Source organism: Dromiciops gliroides, chromosome 3 (assembly GCF_019393635.1).
Source record: "Dromiciops gliroides isolate mDroGli1 chromosome 3, mDroGli1.pri, whole genome shotgun sequence".
Classification (NCBI taxonomy): Eukaryota; Metazoa; Chordata; class Mammalia; order Microbiotheria; family Microbiotheriidae; genus Dromiciops; species Dromiciops gliroides.
The window spans coordinates 292,700,062-292,705,637 of NC_057863.1; the positions used below are offsets into that span (position 1 = coordinate 292,700,062).

A 5,576-nucleotide genomic window follows, 5' to 3' on the forward strand; every position below is an offset into this window, starting at 1 on the left:
ACAACTAAGATTCTGAATTCCCTTAAACATGTTTTTGAGAACTTTCATTGTTTGATTTGGTTATTGATAAAGCTATTTTTAAGTTGTGTTAAGCTCAATTTTGTAGGAAATTTTCCTGGCTGATTACCAGCATCCACACATCAACCCCTGAAAAGACTTCCATTCCACGACTATACCTAGAGGATATCTGAGAAAAGACTTTCAGAAACTTTAAATGAAGAGTTTTATTTTGTTGTTGTTGTTCGTTTTTTTTTTCTTTTTCTCTTTCTGTTATAATATACACCATCTGTAACATGTACTCTCTACAGAGGTCCTACCTTTGCAAGACTAATGTCAAAGTGTCGGTTCATGAGGACAAAAAACCGCCCCTCTGGACAAAACTTTCCTCTCTCCCTTTTCTATATTGTTATTAACATATTGTTAGTTAGCATAGGTTATTATATTCTGTTATTTTTGACTGTTTCATCAAGGAAACGTCCCGTTTCTTGAGGAAACAAAGTGGGGAACTGTAACGATTGGAATAATGCCACCTGCTGGAGACTTACTGTAGAAAAGTTACGCCATGAAAGGAAGGGCTTTGAGGGCAAGAACATGTGTCTTTTCCTTGGCGTCAGGAAGTGACGTTGGCTAGTGGGAGGAAGAAGGAAAAGACTAGTGCTCTGTCTCACTCCTTCCTTTGGACTCTAGTGGAGAGTGGAGATAGAATTGTGCTCTCCCTTTAATAGACAGATGAATGTAGGCCTTTTCTCTCTCTTTACCAAATTCTTATTCTCCTTAATAAATGCTTAAAAGTCTAACTCTTGCTAAAGCTTATAATTTATTGACAACCACTCATTAGATATTTTAGACAGACTAGCTAGCATTTTAGCCCTTAAGAAACCCATGTTTAAGATCCCCCTAAATGAAAACAGGATACAAATTAATATCTTGTGATTTTTAGGGTAACATCAAAAATGGCAAGAAACATACATTTTGATTAGAAAATTTGCAAATATAAATCCTGCAAAGGCATAATTTTGAGAGTAATTGGTCAGGTTGAAGTGTAAGGAGGTGCTTGATAAAAGATATTTTAATTGGGTTAAGCAACTCTATCATTTGCCATAGGGAAAGATTGATAATGAACGAAAACAAAGTCCAACAAATTAAAGAATAATTCAAAAGGAGTTCTTATTTCATGTCAAAATGTTATAAATCAAGTATGATACAAAAGCCTTCAGAAATCTGAGCAGTATACCTAGAAACAATAAATAATATTGTTTTCTCACATACATGTTTTAACAATCATGACACAAAGCTATTCACTATTTAAATGACTTTCCTAAAACCACTATACCATTGAATGAGCAGTATTTTTCAAAAGTGGTTATTAAATATGCTGAATTTAAATTCTAATAAAACATTTCCTAGGTGGTGACCAAGCATACTTATCTACTTACTGATAAAAAATGGATTTGGTGTTATTGGGTCACCTGTCTTGACAGAAGCTGACAGGATCCAACTGAGGCCTTATACCTAAATGATACATCTGACTGCTGATGGGTCAGATGTTGGGAACTAATGCTATGATAAAGACTTTCAGATGAATGATATCATTTGTCACCCACTGGGATGCAGAGAACATCATTGAAAAGAAAGAATGTGATTGAGTGAGGGGAAAAATGGCTTCCTGGGAAGAGTATTCTATATTTTCAGGAAGTTTTCCCTTACATCCAGCTGAAAATTCATTTTCCTGACATTTCCACACACTGAATCTAATTTTTTGCTCTAGACCAGGGCTCTTGTCTAGCAGATTGTGAACTTTTGTATTTTTTTTTAATTACTCTTAATGAAATTTTACTTTTATCTTCAGTTTGGAATAGTCTCATTTCCCCCATCCAGTCTCCTCCCATAGGCACAAATAAATAATTAAACAAATGAACAAAGGAGCAATATATATGTACACACACACATATATATTGTTTGTTTGATAGTATGTTTCATCATAAACTCTTTCGGATTGTACTTGGTCATTTTCTTGATCATATTTCCTAAGTTTTTCAAAGTTTATTATTTTTGCAATATTTTTGTTATGGTACTAATTTTTCTCTTGCTTCAATTGACTTCATATTACATCAGGTTATACATGTTTTTCTAGGTTTTGTTTGTTTGGTTGTTTTTTTGAAATAGTCCTGTTCATCATTTCTTTTCTTTTCTTTTCTTTTTTTAAATTTTTTTTTAGTAAGGCAATGATGGTTAAGTGACTTGCCCAGGGTCACACACCTAGTAAGGGTCAAGTTTCCTCCGGTCCTCCTGACTCCAGGGCTGGTGCTCTATCTACTGTGCCACCTAGCTGCCCCTCTGTTCATCATTTCTTATAGCTGAATAGTATTCCACCAGATTCATATACGATAACTTATTCAGCTATTCCTCAATTGATGAGTTCTCCATTTTCAATTATTTGCCACCACAGGAATAAAACCACCTATAAATATTGTGTATATATGCACATATATGTACATATATGTGTTTTTGTGTGTATATACAAATATATGTTCATATGTGTGTGTGCTTTTCTTCTTTGTGGTATAGACCCACTATTAGTATCATTGGATCAAAGAATATGCATAGTTTAATAGCTGTTTGGACATAATTCAAAATTATTTTCCAGAATGGCTCAGATTAATTCATAGCTCGACCAGTAGTGTATTAAATACCTGTTTTCTCTCATTCCTTTCAGCATTTATTATTTTTGATTTTATGTCAATTTGCCAATCTGATGGGTTTGAAGTTAAGTCACACAGTTGTTTTACATTTCTGTAATTATTAGTGATTTGGAATTTTTATCTTATTACTATTGATAGGTTGAATTTCTTTTCATATCCTTTGACTATAAATTGCAGGTTGGCTTTTATTCTTGTAAATTTAAGTCAGTTTCTAATATATCTTAGCAAAGAAACATTTATCAGAGAAACTTGGTGGAAAGATATCATTTTTGGCTTACTTTTCATCTTCTAATTTTAGCTGCATTAGTTTTGCTTATGTAAATTTTTTAAAATGTAACCACTATTGTCCAATTTACTTATTGTAAACCTTTCTATCTCTTGCTTGGTCATAAACTTTTCCTTTACCCATAGATGTAGTGGATCATTTCTTCTATGTCCCCCTGATTTACTTATTTTTTTCAAAGAATGGGAGCTTTTATTTCTTTTTTCCCTTTCTTTTAAAAAACTTCTTCTTCTTCTTCTTCTTCTTCTTCTTCTTCTTCTTATTATTATTATTATTATTATTATTATTATTATTTCCAGGGCAATGAGGGTTAAGTGACTTGCCAAGGGGCACACAGTAAGTGTCAAGTGTCTGAGGCCGGATTTGAACTCAGGTCTTCCTGAATCCATGGCCAGTGCTTTATCCACTGCCACCTAGTGGCCCCTGGGAGCTTTTCTTAAAAAAAAATAAATACAACCATAAATAATTTTTGCGAGTAATTTTTGTGGTAACATTCTAAATTGTAGGCCATTAAAAAAAATAATTTCTATTGTGAAGTTAACTAATTTGTAAGTTCTCTAACTTAGAGAAGACAGCATCTACAATTAAATTTAATTACATAGAGACATGAAATAAGGTTATTTCTAGAGTTACCAAGGGTGACTAGACTCTTAAAAAGCTAGTCAAGAAGACTAAGGTTAATGTGAAAGTAGAGATGAGGAAAATAATCTTGGTTATTTAGTTGTAATCCAGGAATATCCACAGAAGCATGCAGTATACTTGCTGCTACTGCTTCATCCAGGTGTTTGAAGACTGAGTTTAGAATCTCTCTTAAATGTTTTGTGGCCTTCTTGTGGGGTTGTAAAAGAACTGCCTGAAAATTCAACAGTAATCCATACCTTAGCACAGATTCAACAAATATTCTCAAAGCCTTTATGTGAATTCAGGCAATAAATGCTTCACTGAAGTTCACTTTGAGCCAGTGCAAGGGACCATACTGTTGCTTCTTTTTCAGAAAGCCATTTAGTCATCTCTTCTCTTTCAGTTTTAATTTCTTTTTCATTATAGAAAAATTCAGGGACAAGGAACTTGTTTTCTCTGGCTTTGACTTTGAAATCATCGATCACCTCCCAAAACATTGTGACTGTTAAATAGGTCTCCTTTCATGTCTTCAGCAATCAGTTTGGTTGACAGAGGTACCACCATGTCTGAGAGAGATTCTTATCTTTTTTGCCACTGTGAATAATTTGGCTTTGGAACTATCACCAGGAGAGTGATGAGATACTCTGAGTCCAGCACAAACAACTTCATTGTTCACAATATCAACTAATGTCCAAATGAAGAGATTTCCTGAGGATCTCTATACCAGATTCTCCAGGTTTCCTTTCAGAGTGCTGTTCCAGTTTTCAGGTCTGTTTCTATTTGTGCCAGTTGCTTTGTTAATATGTCTACAACAACCACAAGAGGCTGCTTGGCAGGTTACTTGGCAATGTCCCATTCAAAGTGGGTCACAAAAGAAGTTGAGTCAACTCCATTGGCCAACAGGTTCTCATGAACTCTGTCCTGCGCATCTTCCATAACTTCTACTACACTCTGTGTCATCTTCTTTATAAGGCTTTCGGTGGATTCTCCAACTCATCTGAGAGACCAACAAGAAAATCCAAGGTCCCCACCTTGAAATCAGGAATGGCAAATTTTGTGTTGTGGGACAGATTAGACTTGGAGGTTACTGTGTTCATCTGTTCCAGAGCCTGCAAATTCTCTTTATCTCCAGGGACAGAAATTAACCAAAATTCGGATGACATGTTTAAAGTCTTCCCTTTTAGTCAAGGTTACTGGAGCAGAATGAAGGGGGCTCACATGCCAGGGTATATGGGAAAGGCTGAGGACAGAGAGATTGGAGGCAGGAGGTGGATGTGAGCTCCTGTTTGGGATGATGCATTCGATTCACCTGGGCAATCCTGGGGTGGGGGCATCTTTGACCCTTGGAGAATTGCTTCAGAACCACTTTGGAAGGGGCAGCTAGGTGGCACAGTGAATAGAGCACCAGCCCTGGATTCAGGAGGACCTGAGTTCAAACCCGACCTCAGACACTTAACACTTCCTGGACAAGTCACTTAATGCCAATTGCCTCACAAAAATAAAGAAATAAATAGATAAGTAAGTAAGTAAATAAATAAATAAATGAATGAATAGAAAATAAATAGACAAATAGAGAAAGAAAGGAAGGAAGGAAGGAAGAAATGAAGAAAGAAAGAAAGAAAGAAAGAAAGAAAGAAAGAAAGAAAGAAAGAAAGAAAGAAAGAAAGAAAGAAAGAAAGAAAAAGAAAGAACGAACTACTCAGGAGGGATGGAGGTGTGCTTGGCTGCTTTCAGCTGCTGGCTGTGGGGGTCGCTGGAGGGGAGGTGTTACCCCCTCTGCCCACATCAGTTCCTGGTGGGCATGAGCCCTGGCTACTAGGCAGTTGCAGCTCCAGCTCCTGATTTACTTATATTCATTAATCTTTTTTTTTTTTTTTTTTTTTGCAGGGCAATGAGAGTTAAGTGACTTACTCAGGGTCACACCGCTAGTAAGTGTCAAGTGTCTGAGGCTGGATTTGAACTCAGGTCCT

General features: G+C 35.9%; 1 pseudogene; it reads right to left on the reverse strand.

The window, feature by feature from the left end:
• Positions 1–3,643: 3,643 nt before the first annotated feature.
• LOC122751684 lies at positions 3,644–4,769 on the reverse strand (annotated as a pseudogene).
• Positions 4,770–5,576: the final 807 nt, after the last annotated feature.